Consider the following 26,802-nt stretch of genomic DNA (forward strand, 5'->3'; position numbering starts at 1 on the left):
TTTGAGACTGTGGTTTAAAAGCGAGCAGAGCGGCTTTAAGTGATCTTTCACACGTGTGACAGCAGCGCTCGCTGTCCTCACGTCCTGTGCGTCCTCCGCGCTGCATGACGTCACCGACGTCTCGAGCTGTTTGTTCTGGATTGTGGGAGAGAAAGAGCCCGCGCGTCCTCACAACAAAATAAAGCAGGTAAATAAACTCACGGCTTTCATACTTATGCAAAGCGTTTATTTCTTACTAACGGTGCCAGCGTGTGCTGCGTCGTTTCGAGCAAGGGTCAAGCGCGCTAATCAGCGCTGAAATGATTGTCTGGTGTGCGCGGAGAGAGCGGCCTGTGTGTCGCCGAATGCTAATGCTAGCTACTAGGAAAGCACACTCGTTCGTGAAAACGGCTCAGTGTGGATGTGTTTTAGCCCTTTGGCTGGATGCATGTGTGCTTTAGAGACGAAGTATGTTCTGTGCATTAGGCGTGTGTTAAAGAAAAGGATAATGCAGGGTACTGAGGTTGTTTGTTAGCATTAGGCCGACTGCTGTATAGTTTTAGCATCGCATCCCTGCTCTGCGCAGCTTGACGGCCGCGCTGCGCGAAAATCTCACGTTTCCCTGTGCGGGAATGCAGGCGATTTAACGTAGAATGCTTCGAGAATGCCCGCACTTTTACGCACGGTCAAATTAATTAAGTCGGGTTCATGTGATCCGCGCTCGTTTCAAGCGTCTGACATTGACAGATGTCTATTAATCACGGCTCGTGTTAGTTTCAGGCTTTTGATCAGTGGTGAGCGTGTGTTTTGATCATGTACGCACACTGAGATACGTGCACGACGAGTCCGTGACACACACAGTTAGCATTGATAGCGGGTCAGAGCAAATGTACACCTCGTTCTCTTGCTGTTAATGCCGGTTATACTGACCCAAACCGCATTATATCCCTCTAGTATTTGTTTTGAGTGTGTATGAGCCCGTTTAACGGGAATATAACTGCGTGGCCTCAGTGTTTGAGCGACTTTGAGTGTAAGGACTCAGCTGAGCTGCCCGCAGTCGCCATTTTGTGTTTCTGCGCCGTATAACGGGAAGCTCGCAACCTTTACGTTGTAAGCAAAATGCAATGCAAGAAAGTAAATGTATATAGTAGAAATGTGTGTTTTTAGTGTTAGTATTATAACTATATTTTAAAGTAAGGTAAATTTGGTTCGAAACGCTGTCAGTTTGCAGCTCTTATCAGTCGCGGTATTAGCCTCGCAATGCTTTCGGTTTGCGTTCAGATTTCATTTTAGTGATCCTGATTTGGTTGCAGAAATTTCGGTTGTCTCGTTATAGAGGTAAACGCATATATGGTGTATTAAATACATTCAGCATAAGCTGTTAGTTCAACACCAGAACTTGCATGACGAGCAGTTTTTGCGTTGTTTGGTTTCTGGCATCACCGTCATCGTAGCTCTGTGATTGACAGCTGATGCATGACTGACAGGTTTCCAGGCCTAGCTTGATTTGTTGTTTTTAAACGATTAATTGAGCAATTTTGTGCACTTTATAATGTTTGTTGGAGTTCTGAGTTGAATTAGTGTCAGCTACTATCACATTCAGCTTGTGAATGTGAAATTGTGTTAAGGGCTTTTACTGTATTGCAAATAACTTTGTGATTGACAGTTTTGTTCTGTGGTATTAAACGGTTTTTATATTGTGTAAACTAATCTGGTGACTATGAATCGACAGCCTGCCTTATAATCTTTGTGGTCATTAATTTGGAGTGAGCAACACTTGGAATTTATTACTAATAAAATGAGAATCACAATCGTTGTGAATGTCTTCACAATCTAAATAACATGCATTTTAAGCCCATAATTTAATTCTTTAAAATTTACATTTATTAACCTCAAATAAATGTTAACTGATTTTGTTTTAATTGTTTTATGTGTCAAGTTTTCAGCTTCCATGCTCTCAAAATCATTGAGAAATAGTGAGAAATTGCCATATTATAGTAATGTTATACGTCTTTTAAAAGAATGCAACTTAATTTTATTAGTAAATATTTTTATTTAATATAATAACTATTTATTTTAAAGCATTATTGCAGATTATTTAAGAAAATAACACCACCAGGTAACACCCCCCCAAGTCATTATTTTGGTCAGATATGCTAAACAATCTTGATATACAGCACCGACGTAATTAAAGTCCTCCCAGCCTATGGTGCAAACAAGCAATGCATAAATAAATATACAAAACAGGGTATTCAAACAGTATACTTGTTGTCATTACATTGTTAAATTAACTGTAACTAATAAAAAAAAACATAATTCTACTTCAGCTACGTTAACCCATGTTTACAAATGTTACCTTACTCTACAAAGTTAGTGAAAAAAGTCTATAAATAGTCACAGAATTTTTATTCATTTTCTTTTCAGCTTAGTCCCTTTATTATTCTAGGGGTCACCACAGTGGAATGAACCGCCAACTCATCCAGCATATCTTTTTAGCAGTGGATGCCCTTCTAGCAACAACCCATCTCTGGGAAACATCCACACACACTCATTCACAGTCATACACTACGGACAATTTAGCCTAATTCACCTGTACCGGAGCACCCAGAGGAAACCCATGCGAATGGAAGGAGAACAAGCAAACTCCACACTGAAACGCCAACTGACCCAGCCGAGGCTCGAACCAGCAACCTTCTTGCTTTGAGGCGACAACACTACCTACTGCGCCACTGCCTCGCCCTTACAGAATTTTAATGCCGTATAAACGTGAAAATGTTCCAGTTTAAAACGAAATGGCATCTTCAAGAATTTACCACCACTGCAATACAACAATCTGAATATGATTTTAAAAAAGCACTCTAAAATTTTAAGTATTTTGAAGCGCCCACTAAGGCTGCATGTTTCTGGCTAAAATGAGAATCACAATTTGTTTTCCTTAAAATTAAGATCACGATTCTGTAGATGTTAAATAAAGGGTAATATGAACAGGCTATGATTATTGTTATTCTTAAACATATGATAAAATAGCAATAATAATAATATTATTATGTGTAGGTCTACTGTTGGTCAACATGCTAAATTTTGTGTAGACTTGCAGTGATGGACCCGCATAGGCTTTAAATTCGTCCTGGTCATTACCGCACAGTAAAGTAATCAGAATACAACCATTCATAGTTCTGAAGTTGAGTTATGATGTTTGAGACATATGCTTGCAACCTGTCATTGACAACATTTATATTACACCATTTTTTTTCACTTTTAAAATTAGATATTTGTCATTATCAAATTCTTTTTTGCGTTATATACAACATAACATAGGCTAGAGTAGTTATACTGACACTGTTAAACATTTTTTCTTATGCACAACACTCATATCAAATGCTTGTTGTAATCATAACGCTAAAATGCGATATCATCATTTGGTGTGTGAGTTTTTGGTTTCACTTTACTGCTGAGTCTGGTTTATGTCATGACTGATGTCACTTTGAGGAAAACAAACAAACAAAAAACTTGCATGCCAATCAGTCTTCCTGTGCGACTCCCAGACAGTCACTGTGCAACAGCCTGTTCACTATTTACAACTTTATTACCTGTTATTCTCTGCCTATGCAGGTTCTGTTCAATAAAGTAGACATCATTTGAGGCTACGCGAGTCCTCTCTGTGGTAAGCACACAGCTCACTTGTGATTTCGCGGCCATGAATACATTACATGAAGACATGCGTTACATTTTTGGGTGCGTTATACTTTATAAATACAGTATGCTGCCTCTCAACACTGTTTGGAGGTTTCCATGTTTTTCAATTAGTTGTGCAGCCGTAACTGCTATATTGATATTGTGCATTTTTATAATGAGTCATTGTGTATATGGCTCATGTCTAGTTTACGTCATGTTACATTTTACACTTCACTGCCATTTGCACTGCTGAGGGCATCTTGAAAGTTAAATGAAAGATTCAAATGAAAACTCTCATGTCTGTATCTAGAAGTATCACTGTAACAGTCGAGAGGAGAGAAAAAGTCACGCTAGCAGGTCAAATAGGCCACAGTGAGGGAGAGAAAAATGGAGTTTACTTTCATTTTCTCAATTCTCAAAATTTGTGCACAGTTTCTGTGTTTGTAAGTAGTTGGAGCGTTGTAAATACTCACCATAGTAAGCTACGGCGACATATATGAGATGAATGACGTCACTACATAATAACCGGTTATGATTATTAATGAACCGATACCAAATTGTCCGCATCTGCATCGTGGTGCACCGAATTGGCCGGCCGCGGGCTGAATCCGGCCCCCGAGGCACTTTGTTCCAACCCTCCAAACAGTGTCACCAAGACAACAAAAATAAATTTAGTTCAGTCGACAAACAGCCACTTTAGTTATGAAGTTTCGTGCGTCTGTTCAGTAATAGCACAAGCTGCAGTTAAAGGCTGCACAGAGCCTGAGTCATCATAAGCGAGTGGTGCGGGCAGCCGAAAACATGTTTGTAGAAAAGGCTAATTGTTAAATGCACTGATATCATTAATAGGGATGCAACAATTAGCCGATTTCACTATTAACTGCGCTTTAATTCATCACAGTTTATTAATTGTAAATACTTCTCTAAGCCGCATTTCTATTTCACAGAACGAAACGAAACCGCTGCAAAATGCCAAGTTGCCTGTGCGCTAGTTTTAAGTTTGAAGTACACCGAGGCTAATACGCACGCACACAGGATTAACTATAGCAGCAGCCGTTCCCATATCACGTCTTTTCCGCTTGCAAGTTTGGTTTTTCTAATGTAAGAATATATCACAATGTGTCTATTGTACAATGAACTGATATTATGTAGTTTCAAAATACAATATATTAACATTTTAATGTACAAAAAGCCAACGTGGGTGACTTATGGAGCAAAAATATAAAGCATATGGGCTCTTATGCTGTTGTGTCATCACTCATATGGCAAGTTATATATCTCCGGCCCTTCATTTGGGATGCTTTTCATGAACTGGCCCCCATGACAAACTAATTGAATAGCCCTGCCCTAGAACCTACACTGGTCTCATTGTTCGATTACGATTATCATGCCATTAATTCAGTTCAGTTCATTATCTTGGTGCAGTGGCGATGCTTTCCATTAACAATTTTACATTTGACTTCACTGTACAGCAATTCTTGTCTTAAAATGTATACATTTTTTAGATTATTTGTAATACAATTTTGTCATTTAATACAAAGTCAGATATATAATCTGTACCTTTTAAAAACTCAAGTACATGCACAGAACAACATTAGCATTTATAGCAAATAAACAAACAAATATAAATATCCTGCTTGCTTTCAGAGCCCTGTCATGCGCTCCACAGAAAGGGCTGCGATTGGCTCTAAAATACTGCCGCTGTTCACAGATGAGTGACTGATAAACGACAGCGGCGATCACAACTGATCCGTTATAGGCGCTAACGAGAAGACACGTTTGTAAAAACCGGTTATGATCTATTACTGAGGGGCTGTACAATTAATTGAAATAAGATTGTGATCTCTAATCGACCACCCACATGATCTTAATCCAGCAGTTCCTTTTTATTTTCAAGTTCAGGAGAGAAGCATAAAGGCGGTTGCACAAGTCTTCTTTATTTCGTTTTATATACATTGCTAAGCAACTGTATTTATAAGGTATAGTTCACCCAAAAATTACTATCATGTAATGACATATTTGTGGCCACCAAATCACACGTGAGCTGAACAATGTCAATGTCAATTTTATTTATATAGCACTATTTAACACAACCAGAGGTTGACCAATGAGCTACAACGTGAAAAAAACAAATAAATAAATAAATAAATAAATATATATATATATATATATATATATATATATATATATATATATATATATATATATATATATATATATATATATATATATATATATATACAGGGCTCGAAATTAAACTTTTTGCTTGGTAGCACTGGTGCTCCTAACTTTAAAAATTTAGGTACATCAGCCAAAATTTAGTCGCACCCACCAATTATGAGCACCGTTACTACAAGTGTTATACAAACATATGTATAGCATTTGAAATCAACACTTATCAAACTAACAAGCAAAAATAAAATCATATATATATATATATATATATATATATATATATATATATATATATATATATGCAAGCGTGAGGAAAATATGTCTCAACGAAATTTTGTTATCACGAGAAAATACATTTTTATAACATAACTGTGACCAAAGCATACACGGAGCGCTCACCGGCCCTGCACGCACTGTTTGAATGAATGTGTTAACGGTATAACTGTGCTGTTCTCACAAGTGCTGTCTAATATTGCACTGATGCTTTTGACACATACTGTACCTTATTATATGCATACATGTTAATAGCAATACCGGGCTTTTTATGAGTAGCGATAATAATTTACTCAGTGCAAGCCCGTTTGCAATGGTGTACGTGGTGTTAAATTTGACATATCTGCCACTTGCACAGCGGACAGCATCTGGCGATTACATGAAGGATTAAACAGAAGCTCTCGTGCTAGAAGTGGCAAACAGTTACCTGAAAATTCCATCCCACAGACTTTTCATAGCGGACTTGAAGCCAATGGAAGTCTTCTACTTTTGGAAAACTGTAGATAGTGCATTAGCATTCAGCACATGCTCAATAGTAAACTGTGTCATTATTTATAACTGATGATGCCATGGTTTCTAAAACTAAATCTGTCATTGTTATTTTCATTCTCATCTTCAGCGCTTTACAGTTTTTCGCGGTAGTAGCTCTCTCTGTCATCCCAAGCCAGAAGGCACTGAGTGATTGACAGCTGATATTAACCAATCATTCGCGTTCAGTGCTGGAGCAGTGGTGGGCCAATAAGAAGAGCGCGAAGGCGGGGCAAGCATTACGGACTTGGATTTGTTTACTGCAGCAAGTTGACATGACAACTGTTTTAAACCATTCCTGAGCGCTGCGTTTCGTGTTCCAAGTGCAGACAAAGAGCTTAGACATGCATTCTGCGTAAATGTCTCCCGAATCCGCGCATGTGGTGAACATTTTGCAGTAAAAACTGGTCTCACACAACAATTTTAAGCACTCGCAGAAATGCTCCCAAATATATTTTAAGGTCGCATAGATAAAATGTCGGGCGCATATTTCGGGCCCTGATATATATAAAATTATAGCTAAAACAAAATTTTCACTGATAAAATGCCAAATAAAAGAGGCAAGTTTTCAACCTAGATTTAAAAACAGACAAGGATGAAACAAATCTGATAATGAGAAATGTTTCATTTTGCCAGTGAAAAAGGGTCTAATAATGTTGTCAATGACAGATTGCAAGCATGTGTGTCAAACATAATAAGTCAACTGTTCAAGATTTATAAATGGTTGTATTCTGATGTAGTCCTAATCACTTTACTGTGCATTAACGGTCAGGACATATTTAAGGTCTATTCAAGTCCACCATTCTATACACAATTTAGCCTTTTAACCAACAGTAGATCTACACATAGGCCTAATATTAATTTATTTATTTATTTAGTTATTTATTGTTATGTGTAAGAAATAACAATAATGATAGCCTACTCATATTGACATTTTTTTTTCACATTTATCTACAGAATCATGAGAAAATCGTGATCTTTATTTAAAAATGTATGTATAGCATACAGATGTATGTATGTACCTGAACTATCGTTTGCGGAGAGACGTTTTACGCACCACTGCATCACGACACCTCTGATAAAGTTCTAAACATTGTTGCATTTGGTGTCTATCCATGACAATAATAAAGCATTGTGATGTGGCGCTTCTCGCTGGAGAAGGCTGTGTGCTAGATGTTTATGAAATGGGTATTCTATCTCTCACCCGCCATTGTTGTTGTGTTTAGCAATACTTAAGAAGTGCGACACATTTAAAATCCCGCATACTGCTGTGCGATGGTGTCGGAAGCTTCAGAATCAATATACCGTCACTCAGCCTTTTCTAACCTCTTTTTGCTCTCAAACAAAGAAGAGATAAGAACTTAATTTAAAATGTAGAGATGAATGTTGAACCTTTAAAATGTAGAGATTCAATGGTAAACACTGTTATATATGCAAACTGTCCCACAGGCTTTACAGTGAATGCAGTGCCTTGAGACATTTTCATAGCGGACTCAAAGCCACAGGAAGTCTTCTATTCACTCGCTTCAAAAACTACACCCTCAGATGGTTTATCAACGTTCATCACATGGTCAATATCAGAAGTGCCATTATTTGTAACTTTAGGTGGTTTATCAAAGAAATCTGTCAGTGTTCATTTCATTCTCTCATCTTCAGCCCTTTATATTTTCGTGGTAGTAGTGATTGACAGCTAATATTTTACATACCATTCTTTTTGTGTTTTTCTACTCCTGTGTACTCCTGTACACTGCTACTTTTCAACTTTATGTAAACATGCACTTGACAGACGTCTTTACTCGCATCTTTTTCAGTACCTCACATTTTTTAACATGCCATGTCAAGTTAAATATGTTCAACTTTTACATGCAGTGCTTCTCTGTCAGCCCCTAAGCAGTGGGCAAATCGAGAAAACTTCTGAGGCAAGCATTGTGGGAAAAGATGATTCCTTGGAATTACTAAAATTTTTTACGTTAGGTGGTTGTAAACAATTTATTTAGACTGAATTTAAACAAATTAAGGTAAGCATTATTAAACTAAATTTGTTTGTTTAAATTCAACACAAATAAATTGTATGCAACAGTTCTGCATGCAACACTTTTTTCAGTGCTAGTGTCGTCAAATGTATCGGCTTCGGTACCAATTGGTACTGGTTTAAAATTGGTGTAAGTTTTAAAAACATCCATTTCCCGTTAACATTTCATCACTGTTGAGCGTGTTTTTAAACACTGTTGATTTTCTATTGTGTTCATGTGCTCAACATAAATGACTGTGATTTGCCGTGAAGGTCAGTTCACCACTCTTCACCGCTGTTCACCGAGTGGAAACATACAGGTATGAAAAGCCTTTCAAAGTTGTAGATCAGTCGATCCATCAGCAGATCGCTTGTATATCAGCTCATAGGCAGACCAGCTGATGGACAAGACTTCGAAAGTCTCCTGTGTTCCTGTATCTGTGTTTACACTTGGTAAATGGTGGTGAACTGATGACCTTTATGACCAAATTGGTCATTTCTGATGAGCATGTGAACGCAATAACCAATTAATGGCATTTAATAATGCGGTCAATAGGGGTTGGCGGTACACTGGTGTCAGTTATTACCGATATCACATTGCGCCACGACATGGATTTTCTAATACCGTCAATACCGTAATAAATCGGCTATATGCGCCCGAAATTTAAGCTATGCGACCTCATAATATATTTGGGAGCATTTTTGCAACTGCATATAATGGTCGTAGCGCGACCTGTTTTGATTTTTATTCTAAAAATGTGCTGAATCGCTCTTCCCTGCCACTGTAATATATTAGCTGTCAATCACTGAAGGCTTTTCTCTGTCAGATGACGGAGCTTTTGTGACCGCCGGGAATGCAAGTGGCTGAAGAGTGTAAAGTTCACAGGTTTGCAAACCCCACCTAGTTATAATAATAATAATAATAATAATAATAATAATAAAGGCACAGATGAGAGCGATCATGACATGTGGTGAATATTGATCCGCCAGCTGAGACCAATCGAGTCTCAGAGAACTCGAGTTTTCGGAGAAGGCACCCAAATCTCGATGTGTTGCATTCACTGCGTGTTCAGCGCAAATGTTCGCTAAATGTAAAATCTAATACTGTACACATCATTGCTAAAAAAGCTTGCCTTTACTAAGTTTACACTGAAACTGTGGCTCATTACAAAAAGCGGTATTGCGCCGGTGGTCATTGTGAGAATCCTGCTCTGCCTGCTCATATATTGGGTCGGCTGACTCGCCTGCTTTCCACAAACACAGAAAAATTAAGATCAGCTCATAACGAGGCCGAGCATTTAAAAAGACACAAACCGAAAACAAAACCTTGAAAGAGAGGCAAAAGTGAGACTTTTTTTTACTTTCTTTTGTCATTCTTTCTTGAGATGTATATTATTTTGCTATTTATTTACTGATGATTGTTTTGCAGCTTTCAGCATTGAATTGAATGATTTATTGTAGTCTTTCATTTGTTTTTTAGCAGAAATATTATTTATTAAATTGACATGCAAATAAAAACAATAGTTCAAAATAAATATTTCTTACTGCAATACTTCATTTTTGTTTAATGCAAACCATACATTTATTTTTCATAAAGTAACCAACTTTTTTTTTAGAAGATAACTCATTCAAGCACATTCAAGGCAGCATTATAATGAGAAATGTTATTCATTGTTACTATTATTGTCATTTTCATTATCATTACTTTTCTATAATTATTAGACATACATTTTGGAATTATTGCACATAAATATTAATATCATCTCAGCATTATAGTTAGATAATTGTTTTTGGTTTTTGTTAGTCCTAATTGATGTTGTTTTAAAATACAATAAATCCCTTAAAATACAGTTTGCAATGGTGCTCATTCTTTTTTGATAGGTGCTCCCAATTTTTTTTCTGGTTCTCCTAAAAATGTTTTGGTGTTCTTCAGGTTTTTTGCAAAATAAATATGTTGAGAATACATAATACTCCCCCATGTCGCTTTTTGATAAAGATACCTGCCATTTACTTATTATATTATAAAAATATTAACTCTATTCACATACTTAAGGGACAAGACAGGCTACTCCTCCCAAAATGTACCAAAAAAATAGTGAATTATCGTGATAAAGGGCTGGGCAATTTAGCAAAAAAAAAATCTATAGGTTTTTTATAAAGTTTGACTGATTAACGATTACAATTTAAAAAATTTTTTTATTGTGTCACTAGTCTTCTCAAAACATTACAACAACATGACTGAAGTAACATTCTCTTTAAGAGTAACCTGAAAAACCATCTGGTTAAGGAACATTGTATTTTTAATGGCCATGTCATACAAAAATCGGTCAAGGTGTAAATAAATGTAAAACAAATTCACGAGTTAAATAGCGTTGCTGAAGAATTGAATAAGAAATATTTGTGTAAATATTGAACTTGCAGAAATTCAGAGGTATTGTTTGCAAGTTTTGCTGGGCATAGGGAAAGATTGGCTGTCAGCTCAGCTTTGACTTTGTCTTCTGATTGAATGACAGGTTGTAATGCTGCTGCCTTTTTCTTAAAAAGATACAGTTTAAGTAAAGGACTGAACATGGAAACTGTAAAGCCTAATTTAACCCAATGTGTGAAGTTTTGGACGTATAGCAGGAGCAAATACAAGTACCAGATGTGTGTCTAATATAAAATGATATATTAAATCTATTTTTCTTTTTCCCCCTTTTAAATACTGATCATTTCATGCCCTTTGCACCACTCTCTATTATGCTGGCTGATCTGTCTGGTTTTAACTAGGTCCGCTAAATGACGTCATGGGGGCGGGTACTTTCATTTTCACTGCTACAGTCCCTCACCTCTACTCTTGTCAAACCAAAAGATCAGCGCGGTTTTTCACATGGCAGGCTTTTACGTCCTTCATACATGTTGAGATCGAGTTTATCTACTTGATGAAGGAATGTCTTGACAATCCACACAGACGTGCAACAAGTAAAATCCTACATGACTTAATGCTTTAACAGGCAATCAAGCAGGTCACACACCAGAAGCGCCGCAACACGGCGCATACATGAAAGTTCAAACTATCACACACCAAACGTGCACATTCACATGATATTTAACATGAAACTAATCAGATGGCGCTCTGTGGGCCGGCTGAAATATGAACTGCTTCGTGAATCGTGGCTGGGCGGCGCCGGTGTGTGTATAGAAACCCGTTTAGAATTCTAAAATCCATGGAGCTGAGTCCTGTTGCGTGGGGCATCGCCGAGTGGCGCTTCTGGTGTGCTTCCTTCATACAGAGAGTGAACCCAAGCGCATTGGTGCCATTATAATGTATTAAATATATACATTTTCAAAATCGCTATTTCTTGATTTAATTCAAAATTCAATCGTCTTAAAACGTAAATTCGAATTAATTGAAAAAATCGGAAAAATCGCCCAGCCCTATCGTGATATTATACTGTCACAGTTCAAAGGATTAAAAATACCGTGAAATTAATTTTAGGTCATCGCCCACCCCTAGCACTCAAATATTTGTGGGAAATGAAAGTTTTTTTTTTTTTTGTTATTTTTTTATAACAAACTCTGTACTGTTTTGAACCATTTCTCTGAGCGCTGCGTTTCACATTAAGATTAAAAAATTCAGCATTCTGTGTGAATGCCTACTAAATATGTGCAAACAGTGAATGTTTTGCACTGAAAACGGGTTGCACAGCAATTATTTTATGCACTTCCACAAATGCTTCAAAAGATAATTTGAGGTAACATTGATCAAATTTTTTACCCTCGTCACATAAATTGTTAAAATTTTTGATTCCTGCACTTAAATCCATAGAATTATTATTATTCTTATTATAGATTTGTATGTATTAAGTAAATGATATTCTCTTTGCTGTTTAAAAAAAAATCTACATTACAATTTACATTACTTTAGTTTGTTTCCTCAAGGATTTTTTTCCAGCTGTGGCGGCAGGCCCTTTTTTTTTCTTCTTTTTTTTACACAGATTTACGAAATACCTGTGGCGTTATTTCAATGACAAATGTCTTGAGCGCAGTATTAAAAGTCAAGATTGCAATTATGTAATAACCTACATTTACAAGCATGTAAATCTCTGCTTGCGCGCCGATTTCCTCTGCTCATGCACAAAACATGCCATCCTCAAATATAAGCCGCTTCAAGAGCGCGCAGATCTTCTTGTGCGCTCTCAAACAAACGTTGCTGAGTGCAATTTAGTGCGTTTATGTAACAAGTATGTCTCCAGCACTAGATTTGCTAGGAATGTTTATAAATGTCTCTAATAGAGCTACAGAGTAGCATTAATGCATCCTGAAGTAAAGTGAAACGGCTATACGTCGTGTTTGCTGCCCTTACCGTACGTTCACACCGAAAGCGGCGAGAGCGTCAAAGTAGCCGGAAATCATTCATTTTCAATGAGAGCCGGCAGCGCTACGCGGCGATAAGCGCCGATGAGCAGCGCGGCGCATCTTCGCCGGCGTGAGCGTCGAGGTTCGGCGGCAAGCAATCAGAATGAAGACGTCCATCGCTTAATAGCAGTTCAGAGAACACAGACTTGTGAACTTTGGTTCCGACCACAGTTGTTCCCAAGGGTTTGATAATTGCGGTCGCCGGATTTCCAATTATTTACAATTTTTTCCTACAGGAACATACATTAAATAAGTTACTGGCGAGTTACTGATGTTCATTAATGTTATATAAATTTATCTTAAAAAAGCGGGAATCTCACGCGATGTGACAGTACAAAACAGTACTGCTGCTTCAGGATATTTCAGACGTATGGACACATATTGGATAAAAAGAGCAAAGCCACACCACACGCAACTTGATCTTCCATTGTTGTATGAATTTGATAAGAAGTGCGCAACTTTTCACGCTAGAAACATGTTTTATGCAGGAATGTAACTGATATGCTGCAACAGTTCCTTTAAATATGAGATCAATGTAGCGAGTTTTGACGCTCTCGCCGCAGGAGCTGAAGGCAGAGAGCGTTGTCGCCAGGGACGCTCTCGCCGCTTTCGGTGTAAACGTACAGTTACGCACTAGTCATCCAGCCAGGCAGTCAGTCAGTCAGTCGACACGTAAAGAATTAGACAAATGACGCTCAACACTACTATGGTTACAGAAAAGTTTGCGCTTTTATAATTCACTTTCCCTTTAATACATTTTGGAGCAAATATAACCGGCTATTAAAAAATAAAATGTTTTGAATGCGAAGCTGTAATGTAGCCGTTGTGGGATGAATTTTGGCTTGGCGCCCCAACATGGAAGAATGATTGTAGCGGAAACCATGCTTTAGATGCAGGAAAGGCTCCAATTCAAAGGCCAGTGCTTGGGTATTTCCAAGAACAAATAAAGCATCATCAAATTATTCAATACAAAATGAGAAATGGAATATAATTTAACTGACTTTTTAAGTTATTTTTATGATTTTAAATAGTATGACTTAAATGTGTAGGGTACTGTCTTATAAACACTTGTTTAGAGGAGGTGTTGGTTATTATAAATCTTTTTTCCTACACTGGTTATTTTTTGCTTGAGGAATGCCAATATTTATTTGTTTTGTCACTGAAATGTGCCTTTTCACATAAAAGATTTCTTTGTTTTAAAAAATGTACCATGATTTTATTTCTTTAAAATATTCAACAAAGTACTATAAATAGTTGGTTTCCTTCAACTGTTTTAATATCACAAAGAAATGTGCTCTTTGATTTGAAAATAAAACCACACATTTAATAGTGGAGTGTGTTTACTAGGGGTGTCACGATTTTGATTTTTAATCGAAATCGATCGAAATTTATGCTCAATTTCGATTATCGAATCAAAAAATAGAATCGTCGATGCTGCCACGCCCCCATGTCACGTCAGCTTGTCTTGCCAAGCGGGAAAAAACAGGCTTGTTGAAGTGCTTGTTAAACTGCAGAAGCAGGAGACCGTCGACAGAACTTAAACCCTCTCCTCTTTCAATGAAGTCGCCGGTGTGTAAGCATTTTGGACTTCCAGTGAGTTATGTTGACAACGTTCGTGTTGTCGACAAAAAAACACAGTTTTGCAAGCTCTGCTATGTACGTATTACGTACGGTTCGTCCGATAGACAACACCGGCATCGCAATCCTCCGCCCGCCCCCGTTGCAAATCCGCTCGCGAAAAGTACACACTCAGGCCCTGTTTACACTGTCTTTGTTTTTAAATGCCATTTTAGAACGACAACGATTTGACATCCACAGTGGCGTGTAGCATTTCTGAGCAGCCCTCCTTTACTACCGCTGAAAATGCACATCACGTGACCACACAGACACAGACGCACACAAAGCCATGCGCTTGAGATAGCAGGTCAAGGCAGTCAGAGGACTGCTTCAATCTTTCACTCACTTGTGATTAGTCATTTTAGTGAACACCTCAGATACTGTTGGCTGGTTCCTGTTGGTTGTGCGTCTTTTTTACCGACGCCATTATAACGACACAATCACTGCCTATTCACGAGTCCCGCAGAAAAAGTGATTGACAGGTGGTAATTATGTGTGCATCTTGGCTTTATTCATTTACTGTATGATTTGTTTATGGGTAAAACAAAGACCATGCAGGTCAGGTAGTTTAAACAGTAGGCTACAAATAATTAATTGGTCATTAATTAATTATTCATAATCGAAAATCAAATCGAATCATGCCTTTAGAATCAAAAATGTAATCGAATCGATGATTTGGAGAATCGTGACACCCTTAGTGTTTACTGTACAAGACTTTGAACTAGGAGGGCAAAAAATTGTGTCTTTTAGTTTTGCTATCAAGTGTAAACATGGAATTAAGCATTTAATGCCCTGGTAGACTTCAAACGTAATCGAACAATGATGTCAAATTATGTCATTTAAAAACAAAATCCTGCTATAGTGAAGTTTGTTCAGGCAGTTCGAAACGCCAAACTTTTGGGAGAGTTTGATTTGGCTGCTAAACACCTTTCAGCTACCATTGGTCTGTGACTATTATGCAGTCAGTGGGTATGTTCTGAAATTCCGCTTTTATTATGATTTGCATCTCATATCAATGCAGGTCAGACAGGAGAAAAAGATCTAACAAAACAACAAGTTAGCAACATAAATACAATGGAGACTTGAGTAGCAGAGCTGGTAAAGATGTATCCGCACCTGTACGATTGCTTGTGGTGAGATTTTAAAGTGGAGGTGTGAACCTACACTGATTTCACAGTTCGGCAGATTATTATGCCGAACCGTATTATGCAATTTGGTTTAATTCTACATCTCTGTGCATCAAGGTGCACCCCTATAATTGGTCACACGTTCTACAGAAAGGGCTGCGATTGGCTTTAATGCTCTGGTGCTGTTCACCGATGACAAGGAGTGACACTGATAAACGGTACTGGTAACTCGCTATGCAGATACGCACTCTTATCTGTATTAGGACTATGGAAAAAAAAAATCATAATCACGATTATTTTGGTCATAATTGTAAAAATGATTATTCAAAACGATTATCAGTTGAAGTCAAAATTATTATTGCTGCTGTGAAATGTTTTTTATTTTTTTATAAAGAAAAAGAAAGTGGAGAAAGTGTTATTTGTTTTATTTTGGCTAGAATAGAAGCAGGTTTAAATATTTTTAAACCTATTTTAAGGTCAATATTATTAGCCCCTATAAGCAATTTTGTTTCATTTTTCTGCCGTAGAAACTACTGTTATACAATGACTTGCCTAATTACCCTAATTATTCCTTTGAATCTGAATGCTTATATTTTTAAAAACTTCTAGTAAAATATTATGTGCTGTCATCATATCAAATATAAAAGAAATCCGTTTTTAGAAATGAGTTGTCAAAACTATTATATTTAGAAATAAGTTGAAAAAAAATCTTCTTTCCATTAAACAGAAATTGGGGGGAAAGGGTTGCTAAAATTCAGGAGGGCTAATAATTCTGACTTTAACTATTTATGCACAGTTATTTTCCTCCCTTTAAATAAGAGAAATGAATACAATAGAATAAAAATATGAAACAAACTGTGTTTAAGCATCCTCACTGTAAGAATAAATCTTTAGCTACAGCAGTCCTTCAGTCAAGAGCAATGAGTGTTTTTCTTCTTTTGTTGTTTAAGTAATAATGATGGAAACTGGCGACAGCAGGAATATTGCGTCACTGTCACTTAGTGGTTTCTCTTGCACATGAATTTTATTCTCAACTGGTTTATAACACAAATGAGGGTTAATATGAATAATCACTTAACGCCGCGTTTTGACACCTATTTGACCATTAAAGCGCTCACATTAAGATGACTTTAGATGTGTGTGCCCTTCTCTCTGAGCGCACAGTGTGTGAATGTGACCTAATGCACACACATGAGATATGAGATACACACGCATATGAGATAAATGACATCAGCACCTAATAACTGGTTTTGATTATGATTAAACGGATACAGAATAGTCTGTGTCTGCATCGCGTTGCACCGAAGAAACTATTAATTTTGTGACCCCTAATATATGGACTGTAAACAAGACATAATGGCTAAGTAAGACAAGATTTTTTACAGTGCAGCTATACATGACAACAGATGGAAAAATTAATGATACAAAAAGACAAGTGGACAAAAACATGTCTTTAGTCTTGCAAAGCAAAGTGCAAAGTAACTATGCCACTGCTGCTTTACTTCTGTTGTTAACTCTTTCACTGGTGACTTTAAAAGATTTTTCTGGTCCCTGGTGAGTTTTGTTAGGTGATCATTATTTTAGAACGTTCACCCTTAATGTTTCCGTGGCGACAAGTCATGTTTGTCTTGTGACACCGCAGCCACAGTAGAGCTGTATGACAGATGTATCCCTTTTATTTTGATGTTCGTCATTTATAAAAGCAGATTGCGCAGGATTCAGCACCTTAATTCACCAGTTGCTCCCAAAATGCATGCAAGCAACTGTCTGTTATATTTAGCTTAGCTTATAGTTACTGTTATAGCCATATGTTATATGGCTGTTATATTTAACTATAGCTTATAGTTACTTTCACTACGTGTATCTGATATGAATAATTCACATCGGCAAATTATATTTGAATGGATTGTTAGACTTCCATAGACTTTCTTGTGTGTTTTACAAACTCTAAATGTATTGTTTCACTAGTACTTGTGTCTATTTTACATGTCTAAAACATAAAATAAGCATTGGTTGGTTTAAAACACTGCATAATTGTAATAATATGAGATGTCTTTTTCTGGCTCAGAGCCAGCCAACGTGCTGAAACTCAGTTTGAGCTTTTCACGTCATGCTTGTCTGGCTGCTAACAAGTAAACTGCAGTACCAGGGACATTACCGTAGGATTCTGTAGTGATTTCCCCTGCTGTTGCTCCCTTTCTCGCCATATCTTTCCTCTAATGTTTCCTCTGCTTGTTTTTTTTGTCTTGTCTATGAGGCGCTGAACTCTGCTGGCATCAGTGCGCGAGGAAGGCAGAGTGTTCACTCCGCTATACGTTCAACTTAAGTTGTTTTAATAATCAAACACCTCTGCGTTCCGCAACATGACATCGATTATAAAATTTGTTGCCAATGTTTTAGTAATCCATTTTAATCACTTCAATCGATTTGTTGTTGCATCCATATTATTACTGAATCGATACTGATTGTCTGCATCTGCAAAGCGTTGCATCGAAGAAACTATTTTCACACCCCTATTTTAAAGACTCAGAAAGGTCACACACAGGGTGTAAAGTGCCACTGTGTTGCACCACATCTTTAAAATTTTGAAACATGTTGGCTCCAGTAACCCAGTGATTAAGCGTGCAGACATAAATCACCATGGTGCTCGTGGTGACCTGAGTTTGATTCCCGAGTCGAGGTCTTTTGCCGACCTCTTTCATCTCTCTACCCCAAAACTTTCCTGTTTGAAGCCTCCACTGTCCTGTCCCAATATTAATTGTGTCCTAATAATAAGGTGAAAACCCCCTAAAAATTGATGATGCATATGAATTATTGTCAAAATTAACGATATTGCAATACTTACCAGGAAATATTGTGATATAATTTTATTATATATAATTATAAGTAAGTCCATAACACCCATTTCTACTCTCAAATTTACAGTATGTTTGTGACTCATCCCTCTAACAATTTTTCACTTTCATGGTGTCTGCATGGTGTGATTTTGTTAATCATAGGGGACGAGAGCGTCTCATTCCTCTAAAGCGTTTAGTGATGTAATGAGTTTAACTGGCGAACTTGTTCTGCTTAAGTAGAATTACTTGCACACAAGGACTGTAACCTTTCGGACTCTCACTGTGTGATTGTGTACACAGTCCTTAATGTGCACAAAGTGCACAGTGATAGTGGTAAAGGGGTCAGGTCAGGTGATCGGGGTTAAGCACAAACAAGTGTTAGTTTTGTGTTGTCTTCATGTGCTCAGATCAGTTGTTTGCTGTGCGGTCGTAACTTCACAGTGATGGTTGAGCCTGAGTTGTTGTTGGGTGGAACTCGGTGTCTGCTTGTTTTCCTCTCCTCACAGTTTGGGTTGCCATAGCAACTCTATCATTGGCCTCATTTAGGATGTGACCTCTGGATGGGGAGCATCAGTGAATAGATGGGAGACCAGATAAACTGAAATTTCTTTGTGTCTGAGTTTGCTTCCTGTGTGAGAGTCATTGTGGAGTACTGTTGTTCAATAAATGCCAAATTATTTGGTTTTTGATTATGGTTACACGTTTGTGTGTGGGAGTTTCTGGTTGTGTTATTTTATTAGCATTAAAGTTTTTTATGCATTTTCTATGTTTCTTTTTAGTTTTAAATCATTTTACATGATTATATAGCCTTTTTTACTAGCCTAATTTTTCCATACAATTTTAAATGAGCCTTATTTTAAGTAAAATGTTTATTTAATTAAAAGGGAAAGACTTTTAGAAAATGTTCTAGGCTTTAGTTAACTATAGGATTGGATATAGTTTGGGATTATTTCGATAACGGTGCTAAATCAATACTTTTAAAACTGTTCCGGTGCCAAAACGGTACCTGAACCAATACTTTTGAGCCACAAAATTATGGTGGATGACTCTAGAAAAGTCTTTTATTTGAAAAAATCTTAAAAAAAATGTAATTGAACAAAATAATTAAAGTTTAAAGTAAACATCAATTCATAATTTATATATTTAAATTACATTAATATATTTCCTTTGATCAATTGTTGGTTAGCATGAATTAGAGATTTGCATTATGAAATTACATTAGCTTACGGAACTCCTTTTTTCTAGGGTTTGGGCTTGTAACTAATTTTACATGGTCATCAGTGATCTAATGATTTGCCTTAATCTGATTAAGACAGTATTTTGCTTTATTATGTATTATTATGCTAATTGTTCCTTTCATGATCCCCTCTTTCATTAGTTCAGAGATCTATTAACGTCATTGTGTCACCACACTAGCCATGTTTCCATGTTTAATTTGTAATTTTTTGACTAACAGCAGTTTCACTTTCATTCAGGAAAATTTTTTAAGCCCCCATGACAAACTGAGGTATTTGATGCGAGCATTAAGTAAGGATTGGTGTAAGAGTGTTCATTTAATGAAATTCGATATCGCACATTAAAAGGACAGAAAAAACCTCCGCATTTCTCGCACAGTTGTCTGTGGTCCTTTAAGGTAATCAAAAATCATTGTTAACATGGTAGTTTAGACTCTTAAGCAGAGTATTGTCCTAATCATATTAAAATCAGAGTATTGGTGTCCATGTATGTACTTATTGAAAGTGCCAGATGATGCCGCAAGCTTTCAGAGACAGTGCATTTCTCTGCCTTCAAAGGGCCATGATACCCCCTTGTTTCAGCAGGGTGTTTTCACACCTCTACTTTGGAAAAAGTCAGGAAAGTGGGCTTGTCTAACTCTGTTTAGGGGGGAGTGTCGGAGGAGCATAAAAATAGGAGTGTCGGTTTGGGCACATGCTGATTTACTCTAGGGAGAAAGACAGTGATTGTATTTACATAAACATCAGTAATCAAATTATTTGACATATTATTAAATGGTGGACTTTTACTGCAGAGTAATGTAAAAGTATGTAAAACAATATGAAGATTATGTTTGACCCAGTATGCGTGTCAAAAAGCGGACGAGTCTAAAACAATGATGGTAAAATCGAAATGTTGCCAGACGTCTGGCTTTGAGAGGATGAGCTATGCTTTATTTCAACTTCACTCATCTTGGCCTGCTACTAACGCTACTACTGCTAGTTCAAGCAATCTGAACTCAACTAAACAGCTCAACTAATAAGAGAAAATGGACGTCATATCGTAATAAAATCGTCATAAGGCCACGATGCATATTGTGATATTTTTGCATCGCAATAAATCGTAATACGATATATTGTTACACCCCTAATATATATTATTAGTAAAACACAGATGCAAATGTTTTGCAGCATGCAAAAATTTGCTATTTGTTTGCAAGAATAATATGTACAGATGCAGTTTGACAGTTTAAAATATTGCAATATAGGCCTAATTTTAGTATGAATTAAATGCAGTCAACACACTAAGCACTCTACGATTTACTAACAATGCACAGTAAGACTGACTAATTTCTGTGTAAAATAAATCCACAAAGCATTGTGTGTTCCTAAAGGCTGATTTATAATTCTGCATCAAGCACATGCATATGATTCGGTGCAGCCTTGGCGCGGTCGCATAGCCCTTGCTGTGGCTCCCGCCTACTCTGATGCGCACCTCTCAAAAAAAATGTATGTCACAACAACACGTAGGACAAGCTCTGTGATTGGTTGGCTTGATCCCGATGATGTGCGGGCAAGACAGAGCCATGCGAACCCGTTGGAGCGAGGGTTTATAAGTGTCGAGTCATGTGAAGGAGCTTTAGATGGAAACTTTTGATTTGTGTTCACCTTATGATTAAAGTTGTTGCATGTTCATTTGTTCCGGCCTTTGAATAAGTGAGTTTTAGCTACATGTACACAAGGTCGGAACAAACTGAACTGGCGCTCTAGGCTAACAACGATCACGCTGCCCTGCAACATGATCAATTGACATGAATTAAAAAGCATCATGGCAGAGCATAAAAGTTAACTTGTATGTGAATTCCCTATGGTCTATAATGATTGCCATGGAGTAAATTGTCAACATAATTAGTTTTTGTTTCTAAATTCTGCATGTGTAGCTTTACGTAAATAAGTGACCATTTCTAACTTGCAAGTTTTTACAGAGGAAAGCACAGACTACTACGCGTTGTAAGATCATGACAGCAGTCTGAGGTGAATTACCTGTGATTACATGCTTTGGATTACTTCAAACTGCGAATGTGGGTACAGAATAACTCTGTGTACAATATCCCTCAGTAAGTGAATCAGGTCCAACAGCCTCCCACAGGTCCTAATGCCTGCCCTGTGATGCAACCATTTCACATAGATCATTGTAAAAGGAAAATGAAAGTAAATATACATATTATTGACTTCTTCAATATAACACCAATCATAGAAAGCTAATTTCAGTATCTGCTCTATAAATTCTTTTATTTTTTTATTCAAACACTCCAAATCAGCCTCCCACTGGGTCCTAATGTGTTTCCCATGTGACATTTATTTAGGGTTTGCTGTTATATTAATAAATATTGTTTTCTTTCTTGGAACAAAGCTTATTTAAGGTCAGAAAATTACAAATGTAATTTGAATTTAATGTGAGCAGTAGTGTTGGGTGATTAATTAAAGTAGTCGTAATCGACATTCAGAACCTATTATTGATTTAATTTATCCAGGTTTTTTTTTCAATTACTCTCACTATCACGTGTGACCCAGCTCTGTTAAGGCTGGTTTATACTTCTGCGTCGAACGCACGGGTAGGATCCGGCACAGTCTTCACACAGTCGCATAGCCACGCACCTATTAAAAATGTAAGTACACATTGCTCATTTGCGCTACATTGACGATGACTGGAAGCTGCGGCAGAGATTTCTTAAGATGACATATTTTCTATTAAAATAAAATTATTGTTGACATTAAAATATTTGTTTACAGAAGATTAAAAAAAAATGCACAGTTTCAAGTATTACTTGCAGGATATACAAGAGTTATTTTATTTAGAAGAGATACTACTTGTTTTCTACTCTTGAAAACAATAAAAAAAATAGTTTTTAAAGGCAAATTATTTGTTTTCATAAAAAGTGACTTGGATTTAGGCAATGTGTGTTTGAATTTCAGTTGTTCAACGTTGATGTGCAATAAATACTCATAGATAGTGGATAGTTTGTGTTGTCTTCGATTATTTTTAAATCACGCAATGCACCCTTTTATTCAAAAATCTCTCACTTGTAATATATGAGCACATTTTACTGTATAAAACCTGTCAGAACTATGAAGGCAAAAAATTAATCATTAATCATAATCTAGTTAAAATTATCAATTAATCAATATTTTGATTTTAGGCTAAATTGCCCAGCTCTAGTGAGAACACTTCTGAGGAATAAAAATAGTAATTCTTAATAGTGGCAAACTTCTCAAATACACTCAGACAGAAAAAAGACTGTGTCAAAAGGAGTTTGAAATTATCAGCAAAAAAAAAACATATTGTTCAATGCATCCCATAGTTTCTGCTACAATCATTCTTCCATGGCGGGGCGCCTCACCAAAATTCATCCCGCCATGGCTACATTACAGCTTCTTATTAAATCAAAACATTTATTCATTGTTGTTGTTTTTAATAGTGGGTGATAATCGCACCAAAACGTATTAAAAGGTAAGTGAATTAGGCCTATAACAGCGCGAACTTTTCTGTTACCTTAGTGGTGTTGTGCGCTATGTGTTTAACACTTCACGGTGACATGCTGACAGACTGACTGACAGGTGCGCGACGCGTTGAGGCCAGCAAACACGACGTAGCTTTCAGTTATGATAAACACAGTTTCCATAACTATACTTTATTTATAGATAAAGGTCTGTGGTTCTGCATACAAATACTTTAACGTTATCTTGTTTGAGTAGTTTATTGCCGTTTCACTTTACTTCAGAGCGCATTAATACTGATCTGTAGGTCTCATTCATAAATATTCCTAGCAAATCTAGGTAATGTTTGAGACATACTCACCACATATACGCACTAAATCACACTTCAGCAGTGTTTATTTGAGAGTGCACAAGAAGTTCTGCGCTTGAGCAGCGTGTTTGAGGGCGTGCAAGAAGTTTTGTGCACGAGCAGAGCAAATCAGCACGCAAGCATTACATAAATGCAACCCCGACGTGTACTGCGCTTAACCCATTTCTCCATTTGTCATTGAGATACGCATAGGTAGATGGTATATTTGCGTAAAAGACCTGTCGCCACAGCTGGAAAAAATCCTAGAGGAAACACTGCATCCCTACTATATAGGGGTGTCACGATCGAAATTTATGCTCAATTTCAATTATCGAATTAAAAAATAAAATCGTCGATGCTGCCACGCCCCCATGTCACGTCAGCTTGGCTTGCCAAGCGGGAAAAAACAGGCTTGTTGAAGTGCTTGTTAAACTGCAGAAGCAGGAGACCGTTGACAGAACTTAAACCCTCTCCTCTTTCAATGAAGTCGCCTGTGTGTAAGCATTTTGGATTTCCAGTGAGTTATGTTGACAACGTTCATGTTGTCGACAAAAAACACAGTTTTGCAAGCTCTGCTATGTACGTATTACGTACGGTTCGTCCGATAGACAACACCGGCATCGCGATCCTCCGCCACCCCCGTTGCAAATCCACTCGCGAAAAGTTCACACTCAGGCCCTGTTTACACTGTCTTTGTTTTTAAATGGCATTTTAGAACGACAACGATTTGACATCCACATTGGTGTGTAGCATTTCTGAGCAGCCCTCCTTCCTCTCTACCTCTGAAACATCACGTGACCACACAGACACAGACGCACACACAGCCATATGAGCTTGAGACAGCAGGTCCAGGCAGTCAGAGGACTGCTTCAATCTTTCACTCACTTGTGATTAGTCATTTTAGTGAACACCTCAGATACTGTTGGCTGGTTCCTGTTGGTTGTGCGTTTTTTTTTACCGACTCCATTATAACGACACAGATCACTGCCTATTCACGAGTCCCGCAGAAAAAGTGATTGACAGGTGGTAATTATGTGTGTAACTTGCCTTTATTCATTTACTGTATGATTTGTTTATCGGTAAAACAAAGACCATGCAGGTCTGGTAGTTTAAACAGTAGGCTACAAATAATTAATTGGTCATTAATTTATTAATTATTCATAATCGAAAATCAAATCGTGCCTTTAGAATCAAAAATGTAATCGAATCGAGGATTTGGAGGATCGTGACACCCTTACTACATTTATCAAAGTCCAAATAAATGAAAATCGTTAATTTTAATGTTTAAGTTTTTTATTATAACTTTTTTTTTTAAATAACCTAATTGAATAACTATATTTTGTTTTGGTCATACTAACCATCCCTAATTTACACTTTTTGACAGTAGAAATGGAAATAGTACTATACTGACCTGTACTGCTCATTGGAAATGAGCCATAAAAGGCATCAGGAAAACCTGCAGCCAGTTAGATATCAGTGCGCGAGAGTTTCAGGTGAAGTGTGCTTGCTGTGTGTGAGTGTGCTGTTCAAATGAGTAGAGACTTCAAACAAGTCCCTCATCTCTCCCTTTCTCTCTCTCTGTCTACAGTAGTGGCCTCTTACCGTGTGATCAGCTTGTAGCCTGCGACTGAGCTGGTGACTTCTCTCTGGACCGCAACAAAGCAGCTCTTCTGCGGAGTGCTTCCCGAGAAGATGTGCGTGCTCAGATAAGAGATTCTTCACACCAGAGACGAAAATGTGAGTCAATAACCTGACAGCACTTTCCGTTCAGGCCTGTCATAATTCCTGGAAGCTAATAAAAGCTTAATGTGTAAATAATGTCTGGCAAATAGGCGAACGGCTTTATTAGAAGTGTCGGAGGAGGGCTTTGTGTCTGTTTGATCGTATCCCTGAAGTCTGGATGCCTTGATGATATTTCACTGCAAGATTATTTACTTTTTGTTTTCAAGGGTTGTATTGATACAACGGCAAAATGAAAAATGCGAATGAATGCTATGCTTTAAATCTATCAAAAGAAGTAATACAGATATTTAAAAAGTTTTGATTTTAAATCGTATTATTTTCTTTTTATGAAGAGCCCAGTGTATTCATAGTAATGTTTTTTTTTTTCTGTTCTTTAAAAGGCAAAAACATTTTACACACTACATTACATTGGTTACAAAACAGCATCAGCTAAAAAAGCATTTTATTATGGCTTTGCTTATCATGGCACCTATGATGAAAATAGTCTTTTTGTAAGCTGTTTGGACAGGACTTTTTGTAGGTAGAGTGTGTCCACGGTCATATTGGAGTGAAATAAACACAATAAAGCTACGGTCTCAATAAACTTTCTCCCCATAGACTGACAATCATATGCATGCGAATGCGTCAGACTGGAAACGCAAGCTCGTGTGACAAGCTTCGCAGTTCGCTGCATTGCAAAGTTCAAGCTTGGTGAATCTTTGACCTGAAATATGACCTCTGAACCACAGAAATTTTAAACATAGAGCTATCGCTCGCTTTTTTAATGTCTAATTATCTTATTTAATCCTGCCAATTTTCGCAGCGCCATACAACAGAATTGCGCACACACAAACTTGTGTGACCGCAGCATTAGTCTTGTTTTTTCCTGTTTTTAAAAATTTCCTGTTGTTAAAATGGGACACAAATCCCTCCCATCTTGGGGCCCACCGCAATGTGTCGTAGGAGTGTGGTTAATTGACAGCCCGCTTAATTGACTGACCGTTCCACAGTAACGCATAAAATCATATACACAAGTCTGGACGTGAACAAAGCAAAGCTGTGATCATCAATCATCATCAGATGTGATCAAGAATGATTTTTTACAAGTTTAAAAAGTGTTTAAAACAGTTTGTAATGAATTACAGCAATTTTACCATCTTTTTTACCTTAGCTGCAATTATAAAAAAGATGCTTCAATCCTGGTTTGTGTACATTAAATCAGTTTTTTTTTCGTACATTAACATAACGGATATCCATACGACAGTGGATATTAACAAGTATCCTGCATTTGCCATGCTAAAACAGTGCAAAGTTAAACGCGCACACTGTGTATGTGTCTGTGTGTACAACATTGTGTGTGACTCATCGTTAAAACTACTCAACAAATGCATCAAATAAT

The 26,802-nt window shown here is 37.2% G+C and overlaps 1 protein-coding gene across 4 annotated transcripts in view; it reads left to right on the forward strand.

Annotated features, from left to right (window-relative positions):
• Window positions 1-59: 59 nt before the first annotated feature.
• brd4 (bromodomain containing 4) overlaps window positions 60-26,802 on the forward strand; it is a 111,542-nt gene continuing 84,799 nt past the window's right edge. For 2 of the 4 annotated variants that reach the window (XM_087243160.1, XM_087243162.1), the window contains exon 1: window positions 60-187. The gene's annotated coding sequence lies outside the window, so the exon portion shown is untranslated. Of the gene's footprint in view, window positions 188-25,269; window positions 25,419-26,802 lie in introns of all 4 variants that reach the window. The other 2 variants (XM_087243161.1, NM_001111281.3) reach the window with 2 other exon arrangements.

This window comes from Danio rerio, chromosome 3 (assembly GCF_052040795.2).
Source record: "Danio rerio strain M-AB ecotype USA chromosome 3, GRCz13ab, whole genome shotgun sequence".
In the NCBI taxonomy this organism is placed as follows: Eukaryota; Metazoa; Chordata; class Actinopteri; order Cypriniformes; family Danionidae; genus Danio; species Danio rerio.